This window comes from Macrobrachium nipponense, chromosome 2 (genome assembly GCF_015104395.2).
Source record: "Macrobrachium nipponense isolate FS-2020 chromosome 2, ASM1510439v2, whole genome shotgun sequence".
NCBI classification, from domain to species: domain Eukaryota; kingdom Metazoa; phylum Arthropoda; class Malacostraca; order Decapoda; family Palaemonidae; genus Macrobrachium; species Macrobrachium nipponense.
In genome coordinates, this window is record NC_087201.1 from 106,179,662 (window position 1) to 106,195,636 (window position 15,975).

The 15,975-nt window shown below is 36.7% G+C and overlaps 1 protein-coding gene across 2 annotated transcripts in view; it reads left to right on the forward strand.

The window, feature by feature from the left end:
• The first annotated feature begins 10,153 nt into the window (after positions 1–10,153).
• LOC135220890 (uncharacterized) overlaps positions 10,154–15,975 on the forward strand; it is a 21,038-nt gene continuing 15,216 nt past the window's right edge. The window contains exon 1 of one of the 2 annotated variants that reach the window (XR_010315810.1): positions 10,154–10,171. The gene's annotated coding sequence lies outside the window, so the exon portion shown is untranslated. Of the gene's footprint in view, positions 10,172–15,502; positions 15,521–15,975 lie in introns of those variants that run through there. The other variant, XR_010315809.1, reaches the window with a different exon arrangement.

Consider the following 15,975-nt stretch of genomic DNA (forward strand, 5'->3'; position numbering starts at 1 on the left):
CCTTTGATTGTTTTCACTTAACTTTACCATATGTTTGCTTTTAATAAAAGTCCTTCTCGTTTTCAATTTCTTCTGTCGGTGGGTCTGCAAATAAAAGGATGTTAGCTGTCATTTCATCTTTATTTTCTTGATATGACCGCTGCACGAAATAGGTATATCTATTTTTAGAGTCGTTGATTGGGCTTTTTCAGTGAAAACAGAGTTTAGAAGCTTTGCCCTACTATTTACTATCGACAAAAACTGAAAAAAAAATCACGAGATAATAGAAGAGGGGTTAGGCTAGACGTTATTCTTAGCTCTTCATGGGAGGGATAGATAGTAACAGATTTAATGGATATAGCAACAAACCTCACGTCGTCTTAGCGTGCACGGTGTGCTAATATGGAGTTAAGTCTCTCTCTCTCTCTCTCTCTCTCTCTCTCTCTCTCTCTCTCTCTCTCTCTCTCTCTCTCTCTCTCTCTCTCTCTCTCTCTCTCTCTCTCTTTGTTTTACTTTTTGGCATTAGGACAGGTTGAAGGTTAGATCAACCAGATGGATATATAACTGAATACACTACAAACATGCCACTATTGTATATTCATGAACTTGGAATTTTTGCGACTGGTGCCATGGTTCTTCCATCCTGTTGTTAAAATTTCTGTACGAGTATTTCTTTGGAAGTGGTCTCTTTGGTTAGATTAGATATCAGCCAAGCGCCGGAGCCGAGGGGCCATTCAGCGTATATAAATCTTAAGAATAAAAAAGTCACTGTCGTACAAACAAACATACACACAACCGATCTAACATACAAATCATTCATTCATAAAAACCAAAACAAGAATCCTAAAACAATTAAGAGAAAATTACAATTTATAAAAAAGATTAATATTTTTTAAAAATGTCATTATTTGCTCTGCCTGAGCACCTTCACCTAAAATATCGGCAAGAGTCTTATTTGCCAGCAAACAAGCTCTACGTTTGGTTTCAAAATGAGGGCACTCCACCAAAATATGCACCACAGTCAAATCCACATGACAGGTGGAACAGCGAGGAACCTGCCTATCCGCTCCACTCATAATTTGATACTCGTGAGTATATTTAGTGTGGCCAATACGTAATCTAGCTAAAACTATCTCAGACCTTCTATCCATCCGGCTATGAGGCCAAGGATGAACGGAAGGCCTAATCGACTTTAATTTAAGATTATTATCTAAAGTAGACCAGTGGGCCTGCCACTGGTCTCTACAATAAAATCGAATGGTACTTTTAAAATCGGAAACAGGGACGCCCATGTTGGAAATGTGCCTAAGCCTAGTTGCAGCCTTAGCAGCAGCGTCGGCTCGTTCATTCCCAACAATTCCAACATTGGACGGAGGCGGAGCCCAACAAAACCTAACAGAAAAACCTCTTCTATTAATTAAAAGATAAAATCAATCTTGTACTTCTTGCACTAAAGGGTGGCAAGAGACTAGGCTTTTAAGAGAAGATAAAATACTCAAAGAGTCGGTAAAAATGGTAAAAACCTTGTTAGTACAAGAACTATAAAAAATATATTTAAGAGCAGTCAAAACGGCCAGCAGTTCAGTTGTAAAAACAGAAGAATTAGATGGAAGCTTTTTTTTTTTTTTAATGATATTATCACTAGTCACTACAGAGCACCCAACACCATCAGAACCCTCCGAGCCATCAGTATTATATGATGAGAATCACCATGTTCGGAAGCATGGTCCAAGAAACTTGCCCTCAACTGATCACCAGAATTGTTGCTCCTGCTGTCCCTAATTGGGCAGATCTCTAGGCATGGTCTATTCCAAGGAGGAAACTTTGAGGGCGAAATTTCAGCTACTGCAGGAGGTAGTAATCCCACCTCCCTGGCAGAGCTTGCTTAGTCGAACTTCAAGTGGCTTTGGCAGTCTAGGTCTATTTGGGGCTCTATCAGTTGGTTCTCTAATGTACTTATAGTTGGGGTTCAGCTTTGACGTAAGAACTCTTGATATGACTCTCAAGCCTCAAGCCTATTTTCTCCCTACGGATAAATAGTGGGGGAAAACCTGACTCAACATACAGGCTTTCTACTGGTGAAGTTCTATAGGCTCCCGTACAAATACGTAAAGCCATATTATGGACAACATCTAATTTCTGCAGGGTTGTCTTGCATGCACAACCATAAACTTGACAACCATAATCAATTTTGCTTAAGCATAAAACCTGGTACATCCTCAAAAGGGTGATTCGATCTGGCCCCCCAATTAAAATTAGACACAACTTTAAGAATATTAAGACAAAGCTTCACGTTACATACAACTTCATTAACATGTTGAGTAAAAGTTATTTTTTTATCAAATGTAACACCTAGATACTTAATGCTATCTTCATAAGGTAAAATGGAGCCATTAAAAAACAACGTAGGGATCTCTTCCGCTCTTCTTAATCGACAAAATCGTATAGCTTTGGTTTTTTTCTGGTGAAAACTTGAACCCATTAGTACTGGCCCATAATGTTGCAGCATTAATAGCAGTCTGGATCTTCTGACAAGCTTCGACAGCTGTAGACTTACTACAGATTATTGCATAATCATCAGCAAAGGCCAGACCATGCACTCCGACAGGAACTTGTTCTAGTAGACCGTTGACAGCTACATTAAAGAGTGTTGGACTAGGGACGCTTCCCTGAGGTAACCCTTCTTCTTGAGGGAAAACTGAAGAAATGTAAGAGCCCACTCTAACTTTCAGGAAACGTTCTAACAAAAAATCTTTAAGACAATAGAACAAATTACCCACAATACCCAACTCAACAAGTTGCATAAGAATACCCCCTCGCCAGGTAGTGTCGAAGGCTTTTTCTAGGTCAAAGAACACTGCAACAGCCATGTTTTGCACAGCAAAAGCATTCTGTATCTCCCGAGTAAGGAACATCAAAGGGTCAGAAGTACTTCTATTTTTCCTAAAGCCAAACTGCCGATTAGATAAAAGATTCTTTGAATCCAAATACCACACATGTCGAGCATTGACCATCCTCTCATAAATCTTGCTAACACAACTAGTTAGAGCAATTGGCCTATAGTTCTTAGGAAGGAAGGAATCTTTAAAAGGTTTTAAAACAGGTACAATAATCGATATCTTCCAAGACTCTGGTGAAGTTCCTGAAAGCCAAAAACTGTTTAAAATGTCTAAAAGAAATTGTTTTGTACTTCTAGGCAGATTAAAAATCATTGAGTACAGTATATCATCTTCCCCAGGAGATGTTGGGGAAGATGACGAGATTGCATGATCCAGTTCTTTCATGGTGAAAGGAAGATTATACGACTCTGAATTTAAACTAACAGGAGGAACAACCGTGGTACTGTCACTACAAAAACTTCTTTCAGTTTTCTTCTGAAGATTGAAAAAGAAACCCACAAAATCACTTTGTAACTTGTTTACTTCTAAGTATTTACATTTAGTTTTACTCCACACTCGAGTACTTTCAGGCCCTGTCTGTGGCCCATTCTCAAGAGATGTTTGGGATGTTAGCCTGGGTCAAGGCCCAGCAGACTTCTGGAACTTCTTCTCGTTGAGCTGTCATTTATGTGATGGCTGTTCTGGTTTTCTTGAAAGTTGCCAATCCCCTTTTGTCGCTCTCATATCCTGAGCTGATGGTCAATGGGATTCACCCTTGTGGTAAAGGTGTGGTCACCAAAAGTCTGTTGGGCAGGAAACCTAATCTCCAGGTCAGCAGGGTCAATCTTAGCTTCTTTTAAAATAGAAACTTTTCTAGATGAACTCAATAAGTTTAATAACAATATCCAGTTCACTTTAGAGAAAAGTAACAATAATAAACTGCCCTTTTTAGACATACTCATAGAAAGAAAAGAAACAGGATATGAATTCAGCACATATAGAAAGCCCACACATACAAACTCATATATTCATTTCTTCTTTTTTCATAGTCATGATATAAAAATAGGGGTTCTAACAGGTTTACTTCTTAGGGCAATGAGAACGTGTGACCCTTGCAAATTAGAGCAAGAAATAAATTACATCGATAAAAGCTTCGATGCATTAGCATACCCGGAATGGTTCAGAAAAAGGGCACTCAACAAAGCTAAAAAAAAATTTTACAGAGCGAATGTAGAGAGTACATGGAATAAAGAAAACAAGGAAATAGTTGCCCTCCCTTTTATGCCTAAAATGAAACAAATCACTTTAAAAATGAAAGAAAGTCAATATAGATTTGTATATACTTTTGATAATACCGTAAAAAACAAAGTATGTAAAAATAAATTTGAAGGAGAAGACAGTAATACAGATGATGTAGCGGGGGTATACATAATCAATTGCAATAATTGTGGAGACAGATATGTGGGGGAATCAGGTAGGGTAATAAGGACTGGAGTCCAAGAACATAGAAGGCAGTACAGCTTAACTCTCAGGGGAGTGCTGTAGCTAGACATTATTGGGAAAATGACCATAGGATGGATTTCAAAAACAGTAGGCTTATATACAAAAGCAACAAAATTAGTCACAGGAGGGTAGTAGAAGGTGCACTTATCAGAGAGATTAAAGTGATTGAAGGAAACAAAGGTTTTACCTCAGAAGATCCCATAAGCCGAGCTTTGATATTAAAAGAAGCTAAGAAACACCCTGCTGACCTGGAGATTAGGTTTCCTGCCCAACAGACTTTTGGTGACCACACCTTTACCACAAGGGTGAATCCCATTGACCATCAGCTCAGGATATGAGAGCGACAAAAGGGGATTGGCAACTTTCAAGAAAACCAGAACAGCCATCACATAAATGACAGCTCAACGAGAAGAAGTTCCAGAAGTCTGCTGGGCCTTGACCCAGGCTAACATCCCAAACATCTCTTGAGAATGGGCCACAGACAGGGCCTGAAAGTACTCGAGTGTGGAGTAAAACTAAATGTAAATACTTAGAAGTAAACAAGTTACAAAGTGATTTTGTGGGTTTCTTTTTCAACTGTCCCTAATATTCCTGAATGCAGGAGAGTAATGTAGGGCACTAGATATATTGGAGAAATGCCTACCAAAGGTTTCTGCAACTTCTCCAGAATCAGATATGAGGAAGCCATCAATTTTCAAAATAGGCAAGGGAGGTGGAGAAAATTTCCCTTTCAGCTTTCGGATTCTGTTCCAGACTAATGACATAGGTGAAACATATTTTAATTCACTTATATATCTAATAAAGGATTCCCTCTTTGCTTGCTTAAATGTTTCCTTTTGCTTAGCAAGAGCTCTTTTATAGATAATTTTATTGACTAAGCAAGGATATTTACGATATCTCTTGTAGCAAGTTCTTGTTATCTTTCGGCTCAAGGCGCATGCATCACTCCACCAAGGTACTAGAGGACGCAGAGGTTTACCAGAAGTTCGAGGAATAGACAGCATGGCGCCACACAGCAATATACTGATTAAATACTCATAAGCAGATGTTGGGCTCTGAAAATCTTTTATATCTTGATCAACTTCAGTAGATTTTTTGAAATATCCCCAGTCAGCCTCCCTTACCTTCCATTTTGGTAAACATGGAGATGGAATATTTTTCATAAACTTTAAGTGAATGGGCCAATGATCACTGCCATGATCATTCTGGTCTACTACCCACTGGTAATCTAACCTCAAAGATGAAGAGCAGATAGTGAGGTCAATGGCTGAATCAGTATTATGAAAAACATCATGTCTTGTAGGGGAACCATCATTCATTAAAGTGATGTCATTTAAGTCAAGCAGCTGTTCTATTATTAAACCCCACCGGTCGCAGTTTGGCTCTCCCCAAAGGGTGTGCTTGGCATTAAAATCCCCCATCAGAATGAAGGGATTAGGAAGCTGGTCTATCAATGTCTGTAGATTGTTTAATTCTAGCTGACGAGGATTGCCCTGCGCGTCCTGCAATCTATTTTCTAAAGATGGATCCAGGTATAAAGAACAAATAGTGATCCATTTATAATTGGAAATTTGAACTGTACAAGCCTGTACTTGCGGACTATGATGCCTGTGCCTCCTTGAGCACGTACACCTATCAGGGGTGGAGACCTATGAAATGAGTAATTAAAACCCAAGTTGGGAGTGTGCTCTCCCAACTTTGTCTCCTGTAGACACATATCAGATAGATCATGATCCTTAAACAGAACCCGAACTTGCTCTCTATTTGGTATAAAGCCACGGATGTTCCCACTGCATGAGAACCATTATTTAGAGGAAGGGATCTTAAAATTCTCTACTAATTCAGGAATCTGTGTCCTGGTGAGAGAGATCTTATCAGTTTTACCAGTACTATTTGACCTAGATCTAGGTGTTACAGATCTTTTAGAAGATGGGCCTTCACTTGCCCTTTCAGTTTTATTTTTGTTTTTTTTATGATGGCTGAGTGACCATGAATGAGGCGAAGAGGGAGAAAGGGCCCTCTTCTGACGAATAAAGAGGGCCTCCATCTCCTCACCGTCATCTCCACGGTGCACTGTAATGTCAAGATCAGGTGAGGGCTCAATGTCAGGCAATGACCCTGACAGAGAGAAGTTGTCAACATATTGAGACCTGGCTTGAACCCTTGAACCAACAGGGTCCCGTGGCTTGACCAGAGTCTCTGCAACATGGGAAACCCCACCAGGGGGGGCATGAGAAGTCCCACCAGGGGGTGCATGGGAAGCCCCACCAGGGGGGCCATGGGAGGCCCCACCAGGGGGTGCATGGGAGGCCCCACCAGCGGGGGCATGGGGTACACCACTAGAGGGGGTGTGGAAAGCCCCACCAGCGGGGCACCGGGGAGCCCCACCAGAAGGGGCACCAGAAGAAGCAGTATTCAATTGTTGTGCCTTCAAGGCATCCGAATAGGTTTTCCTGCCCAACAGCTTCTTAGCCTGTCCCACACTGATGTGTTCAGCAATAGATTTTAGTAGTGCCTCTTGTTCTTTCTTGAATGCACTACATTTCTTATCACGAGCTCGATGTTCACCCTTACAATTTACGCAAATTACTGGTCCAGAACATTCCTCGTGCTCAGGCTGGCCACACGATTCACAGAGTTTATTTCTGGTACAAACGTTAGAGGAGTGTCCAAAACCAAAACATTTAAAACACTGGAGCACTCTCGATCTATAAGGACGAACTTTCATGATTTCACTATCAAGAATAATTTCAGATGGCAGAGAAGAACTTATAAATGTTAAAATAAGCATCGATGAACGGGGCACTTTAAAAATCTTCCAAACCACATCTGGACACATTTCCAAAATTTCCTCCTCATCCATTTCATGTAGATCTTCATTAAATATAGCACCCTTCGCATAACTAAAATTATAGTGAAGTTTTACCTCTTTTATCATACCCTCGGGATCAAGCTTCAAATTTAGGAGCATTATCGATTGAATATCTGCCTTGGTATGAACTAAAAAACTATTACGCCCAAACCGAGTTAATTCAGGACTCCCAACATTGCCGATCTTCTGGCTTACCAATCTCTTCACTTTGAAGAGGTTGCCTCTCTCACCATGTGTTGTAATAATTATCCACTTAGCTGGGTCTAGTGATCTGGAGGTTTTACTTATCTTACTAGGATCTTTAGTTTCATTTGGTGGTCTATAAATCTCAAGATACCTAGGGACCTCTTCTGCCTTTACAAGTCCATCACTCAATGAATCTGATCTGAACTCTCTGTAGGCTCTGTGAGCTTCCGATTCGTTGTTGAAAAATACCCAGAATTAAAAAAAACTATAATTTTTGCCAAGTCTATTCCGTAATTCTTTTACTTTGCCAAATTTACAAAATTCATTAAATGCCGTTTCATAATTCCAGTCTAAAGGGACTGGTTTCACACACAAAATGTTTGTAACAAGGAGGTCCTTTGAAAAAGGCTCCAAAGTCACAATGGAGGAATTACCAGAATTTTCCTTGTCCTTATCCTTGCCTAAGTCGTCAACAGAAGGTTTTAATGTCTCCATAAGACGTAGATTTGATACATTCGTCCAGGTAGGCCCCCACCCACCACGGAGCCACATTTAGAGGACACTGTTATCCCATACAGGGCTGCCCTAGGGGTACCACCCAGATATACACCCCACCCTCAGTGCTTAAGGCGTCATGATGTCCGTCGAGATCAGACCCAGCACTAAGAACAGGGTTTGACATCTAAACTTTCCCCTAGCTCGACCACGTTAGGTACCCCTCTTACGCCGAAGCCCTAAAAACCAAAACGTCTCCCGTATGCCGAGGTGGGTTTGGAGTGAGCGCGGAAGCGGAAAAAATATCTTTGTCAAAAAATCACAGCGCGCTTAGTTTTGAAGATTAAGAGTTTATTTTTGGCTCCTTTTTTTGTCATTGCCTGACGTTTAGAATGCAACCATCAGAAATGAAAAAAAAATATCATTATCATATATAAATAATGCGATATATGGTAGCGAAAAAAAACATTCATACATAATTGTATTCAAATCGCACTGTGCGAAAAACGGTTAAAGCTAACGAGTTACTTTTTTTGGTTGTATTGTACACTAAATTGCAATCATTTTGATATATAACACATTGTAAAACGATCAAAGCAACACAGAAAAAATATTATCACAAAATGATGCATGAATTCATAATGCACGGACGTAAAAAAATGTTTTTTTCAAAAATTCACCGTAAATCTAAATATTGTTCTAGAGACTTCCAATTTGTTTCAAAATGAAGACAAATGATTGAATATTACAATAATGTAAGAGTTTTAGCTTAGAATTGCAGTTTTCGACCATTTCGGACGAGTTAAAGTTGACCAAATGTCAAAATTTTCATATATATATATTTTATATGCAAATATTGCAAAATTGAGAAAAGCTACAACCTTCAAATATTTCTTTTTGTATTCTTCATGAATTTGCTCACATTTTCATATATGAAACTCTATAAAAAGCCAAATAAGAAAAGAAGCAAATATTAGGAGAATGAGACACGCATTTCGGAGATTTGCGGCCGCGAATCGGCGCGCGAAGGGAAAGAATTTTTTTTTTTTTAATTTACCATAAATCTAAATATTGTGCTAGACACTTCGAATTTGTTTCAAAATGAAGATAAATGACTGTATATTACTAGATTGTAAGAGTTTTAGCTTACAATTGCGTTTTTCGACTATTTCGGTAGAGTCAAAGTTGACCGAGCGTGGTTTTTTTCTTCTATTTATCGTGATTTATATGCAAATATATCGAAAAAGAGAAAAGCTACAACCTTCAATCATTTGTTGTTGTATTCTACATGAAATTGCGCACATTTTCATATATAAAACTTTATGTAACGGCTAATTTTAAATGGTGCAAACATTACGACAATCGCACGAAAAAATTTCTGATTTTTTCGGAAGAGTTACCGCGTGGACGTAGGGAAAATGTTTTTTTTTTCATAAATTCACCATAAATCGAAATATTGTGCTAGAGACTTCCAATTCATTGCAAAATGAAGGTAAATGATTGAATATTACTAGAATATAAGAGTTTTTAGTTTACAATATCGTTTTTCGACCATTTCGGTAGAGTCAAAGTTGACCGAAGGTTGAAATTTTGGCACTTATCGTTATTTATATGAAAATATTTCAAAACTGATAAATGCTATAACCATGGGTTGTTTTTAGTTGTATTGTGCATGAAATTGCGCACATTTCCATATATAAAACTTTATCTAATGGCAAATTTAAAATGGTGCAAACATTTCGACAATCACACGAAAAAAATTTATCGGAAGAGTTACCGCGCGGACGTAAGTAAGAAGTTTTTTTTCATAATTTCACCATAAATCGAAATATTGTGCTAGAGACGTCCAATTGGTTGCAAAATGAAGAAAAATGATTGAATATTACTAGAATATAAGATTTTTAGCTTACAATATCGTTTTTCGACCATTTCGGTAGATGATGTAGGTTTGTTGCTATATCATATTAAAAATGTGTTACTATCCCTCCTTTGAAGAGCTAAGAATACCATCTAGCGTAATCCATAATTTTTTTTTATCTCAAGAGTTTTTTTTTTCAGTTTTTGGCGATAGTAATGGTATGGCAAAGCTTCTAAGCTCTGTTTTTACTGAAAATGCCTAATCAACAAATGTTGTTTTAATTTCAGAAAGGTCACTGATACTGAAGCACTCCGAAAAGAATGATCGTTCTTGAACTCTACCCATCCCGAAAGGCGGTAACTCGCGAAGCTTCAAGTAAACCAACAAGGGGTTAACTAGGTATTTCTGAGCTCTGATACATAATTATTATTGTTAATTGCATCTCAAATAGTCTTGAATAAATCTTATATGGGGTGTAATTGAAAGATGTAAGGTTTTAACCGCCGAAAGAATTTTTCTTTTAATTTTGATATTTTTGGAGATATTAGCATTTGAATGACGTTAGGAACCGGCCGTGCCTGGCCATCAGAAGTGAGCCCGTTTCCAGTAAGACTGATATTTTAGAAATAAATCTTATATGGGATGAAATCTAAAGATATAAGGTTCTATCTGCCGAGAGAATTTTTCTGTTATCTTCAGTACTTTTGAAATTATTAGCATTTGAATAGTGTTAGGGCCGGGACCTGGCGAAAATTTTAATGCAATAATTAAAACATCATTTGAATGCGAATTTTTTATATCTTAAAAATAAATCTTATTTGGGATGGAATTCAAAGATGTAAGGTTTTATCTGCCAAAATCATTTTTCCTTTATCTTCGTAACTTTTGGAGATATTAGCATTTGAATAGCTTTAGGGCCGGGCTGTCAGGAATGAGCCCGTTTCCAATAAGAATTTGCTTCGCTCATAATATATATATATATATATATATATATATATATATGCATGTATGTATACACGCACACACACACACACACATATATATATATATATATATATATATATATATATATATATGCATGTATGTATACACAACACACACAACATATATATATATACATAAGTGTGTCTAAAGAGGTTTTGTATAATTTAATTGTTTCTATACTCTACAAAATTTATTCCTTTATTACAGCCTTGAAAATGAGACTTGTTGTCTTGAAACGTTGGCACTATATATCGACTGATTAGCTGTCCATCTGTATCCATCATATATATATAATATAATATAGTTACTTAGATTAATATATAATATTTATTATATAATATACAATACATATATGTGTGTGTATGTGTGGAAATGAATACATACACATATATAGGTATTTGTCATCTACTATTCTAAGACAACACTTTTCTAGTCTCCTATATGTCTTACCCTTATGACTAGAGTCCTGAAGGAACAGACAAAAGAATCGTTGCTATTTTGTTCCATTTGTCTACAATTATACCGGCAGCTGTTTCATTCAGCCATGAACTGATGTCTATCAACAGGTTTTATATTAAATAAGCAGACACATCTCTCCATTTTACTAGTAAATGGATTGAAAAAATTATATATATATATATATATATATGTATATATATATATATATATATATATATATATATATGTATATATACATGTGTGTACCTATTTATACATATATATATAATCTTAGTTATTTCTCCTCTCATAGGTTACCTCAAGCAATATTTAGAGAAAATCTTCCAAAAACTGATATTGCACAGAATATAGGTTATTCAAGAGTGCAAACAAATTCAACTTGATTAACGGGATGAGGGCAGACAGAAAGGCCACCAATAACAAACCTGGATTATGGTGTGTGTGTGTGAGTCTATTACGTTGCTGAGATGTTTTGTGCGTGTGAGTTTTTTTTTTCTTTACATCCCATGAATTCAGGATCCATTGGATGACGCAGAAATAACACAGCACTATGATAGAGACAGAGATCGATAGATAGACAACCAGATTGAGAGAGAGAGAGAGAGAGAGAGAGAGAGAGAGAGAGAGAGAGAGAGATTAAAACTGTATTGCAGTAACGTACTTTGGGTTGAATCTACATACACACACACACAGATATATGTATATATATATATATATATATATCTATATATATATAATATAAATGTGTGTGTATGTATGTAAGTATGTATGTATATATACTTATATATATATATATATATATATATTATATATATATATGTATGTATGTATGTATGTATATATATATGTATAGTTTTAAAAAAAAATATATATATATATTAGATATTTCTGAAACCTCAGTAATACATTATTACATTTATTATATATGTTTTTTGTTTTTGCTTGTTAAACTGCCATATTCATCACATTATTTACATAATAATTCTAGAATTTATTTAGCACTTCTCAAGGCCCTTAATTGCCTTTTAAAAAAGAACAGTATCTAATCTAAATAGAATATTACTATTACAATATACAAGTAGCCATTGATTAAACAACAACTTTCTAAACGACGCTATAAGCTATGCTCTCAGCATGGAAGGATCTTTGATATCATAATTGTACAACAAATTAATCGCTTTGGGCTTTCTCCAGATCGTGACCGAGTAGGACATCGCTCTAGAAACAGATTCCGTGCAACCCAAAGAGGATCAGGAAACACTTAACACGCTAACTTTTACAGGTTCCTCAACTCGAGATCAGTTGTCAGCTGCGGCCACATCAACGGAATTTCGCGGGTAAAGTGGGAAGAGATGCGATCATGCGACGGTTGGGTTGAGAGGCGTTTGGCGGAATCAAGGCGGAATCATTATTATTATTAGCTGTGAATGATGCTTCATTTCGAATTATCTGATTGAAAACAAAAAACCGTAATTTACCAAACAGAGGGAGAAACGGGGGAGGGGGAGTAGTGTATAATTAATAATAAAAAGATTTAAAAAAAAAGTAATTTACCAAACAGAGACAGAGAAAGAATTGGGTTGCTTGAGTGAGGTAGAAATTAATAAAAAAAAATTGGTAAACATTATTCAACGGAATCTAAAAATAAAAAAGAAATGTATTCTCTATGATTGAATAATCTATACCTACAATGTATCATTACCATTATTACTTACATCTGATTTCTTTCTTAGTGCTATGAAGTATACAGTCGACGTCAGACATATAAATAATCTAGAAACAACAGACAAACAACCAAAAAATACCGTGTGACCAGAGGACTCATTTTCTTATTCAAATAAGTCATTTTTTTCTGTTATGCAGAGAAGTAGTGGAATCTGCTGCTCTACCTGACAGACCATTTTCTTTTATCTAAAGCAAGAATAATTTCCTTATCATGCATTTTAAAGAGATAAAATAATAAAAACGCTCATCAATAACCTACTGCAAATAATATATGCTATATATATATATATATATATATATATATATATATATGTGTGTGTGTGTGTGTGTGTGTGTGTGTCTTTTACTGTAATACAACAGTATAATATTTGAACTTGCATTATATATTTCGAGCACTTCCTTCTGTGCTCCTGATCACCGGTAAACATACACACACACACACACCACACACACACACACACACACACACACACACACACACACACATATATATATATATATATATATATATATTATATATACATGAATAATTATCACATCACCCTGATTCATATAATATTATTCAAACTATAAAATCTAATTCGCTCTACCTCGGAACTGATATATTTTCACATGTGTAAACCGAAGGGGAATTTTTTAGTTGACAATGATTTCGTCCTCTCGTGGGTTCGAATTCGCCACCGTCCAGCGTACAGGGACGAAATCAAGAAGTCAGTGCCGTCTTGATTTCGTCCCTGTCCGCTGGACGTTGGTTCGAACCCACGAGAGGACGAAATTATTATAAAATAAAAATCCCTTCGGTTTCCATATATGAAAATATATCAATTCCGAGGTAGAGAGAAGTAGATATTAAAGGACATTTGTAGCTCGAATAATGTATAAACACACACACACACACACACACACACACACACACACACACACACATATATATATATATATATATATATATATATATATATATATATATATATATATATGTGTGTGTGTGTATAATTGTGTGTATGTGTGTGTGTGTGTGTGTTTGCTCAATATATTTCCTATCAAATAAAAAACAGATGTTATTAACAGCCGCTTCAATCAATATTTTAAATTCATTTATACTGCAGCCGCCAAAACTGTCATTGTTGTCATACGTGTTAGATGCTAAGTTGTATAGTTTTATTGTTTTGTCAATGCCAAGAGGAAAATGTTCTTCATGTGGTTGTAATTTCGGCGATCGGGACTTTGGTAAATAATGAATCGACGTCAAGGCTGAGCAATTTGATGTTATTTGCGGGGATATTTAAACTGTTAAATTTTAACGTGGGAAGAATGAGAATGTTCCTAGAAAGGGTGATAACAGGTCTGCAAGCCATTTGGATATTTTATATCCCCGCACATAACATCAAATTGCTCAGCCTTGACGTCAAATAATTATTTGAAGTTGCAACCATATGAAGAACATTTTTCACTTGGTACTGACAAAACAATAAAACTAATCAACTTCCGTGTAACTAACAACGTGTTTTCTTTCAATGGTAATTCTTACAAACAAAAATTTGGTTGTAGCATGGGCAGTCCCCTATCCCCCTTCTAGCAAACCTATACGTGGAATATTTCGAAACAAATTTTGTCATCTTGTAGATGACAAATTCTTGGTAGATTTCAATAATTTTATTATGTACCACACACACACACACACACACACACACATATATATATATATATATATATATATATATATATATATATATATGTGTGTGTGTGTGTGTGTGTGTGTGTGTGTGTGTACATAATAAAATGATCGAAATATACAAAAAAGTAACGTTTTACAATATATACTATTTGAACTTTCCAGATTTTCAAATATTCTGTATATACAAGTTCACAAAAATAACCCGCGATTTGGCACCTCTCGGCCCCGCTCAGTGTGTGGCAATCGTCTATCGAGTTTTCACAGAAGCCTTTGGGTATAGCTGCCTTTTCCCTCCTTCTACCCTGAGTTTTATGTGGAAGCAGAGCATGTAAGTTTCAAGATTTGGAATTGTGAGTGACTCTACTCACGGCACGCCCAGAGCACGCAGAGATACAGCGAATGAGATAAACAAAATATAAAGTAACAGCATAGACCTTCTCATAAACCTTACATCACTCAAAAATAAGTTACAAATTCTGAGCGCTGACTCTTAAGTCTTGAATTTTAAACGTTTCCAGAAAACATTCCCTTAAAGGGAACTAGAGCCACTGGTTCTTCATCCCTTATTCAGTTAAGCAAAGAACTTCGCCATCACACAGTTGGCTCCTATATTTGGCACGTTCTCAGACTTAAGAAATGATACCGTGAACTCATTCGTAACAGAAAGCCACCCCTCGTTGACGACGGTATGTTAAGAAAAATGTTCTTGGTTTCTCTCTGCATACCAGCAACAGAGCGCGTTAGTCACTCACCACATACAGATCTTTACTCTTGTAGGAATTGGCGCTCCTTCATAGTTTTCTCCAAGTTGGTCTCCCTGCTGACCGCTCAGACGAACCTGTAGGCCCTACCTCTTCCAAGCTAGCTGATTTCGACCAGCACATTCTGGCCTAGATTCCGAGGTAAGCAATGTTTTCACAAGTGACTGAGCTGCTGTTAAGTAAGTAATCTTCGGTAAGCTTATTCTAACTCTTCATCATGAAATTTGAAGAATCTTCTCTTATAGAACTTAAGACTCATTTCCATTGTCACGCATGTGTGCTACATGCATGTAATGTTTGTGAAAGAAAGTCTACAGGTGTAAATAGTCTTAAAGGGGTTTCTTTTAATATAGTAGACCTCCATGGAACAAGGTCAACATAATAAACGACATGCTGTAAGTATCAAAATAGAAATGCTTTTGTGCTAGTAACATCGTGTGCACCCGAGAATAAATATATTTTTAGCCTTAGCCACTGAAAAATTAACTTATAAGTCTATCATTTCCTTTCCATGTAGATACTTTGTATATATATACCTAAGCATGGCGAAAGCCCCAGGAACCATTTTGGCTCGAAGCTGCGGACCAGATGCGCAG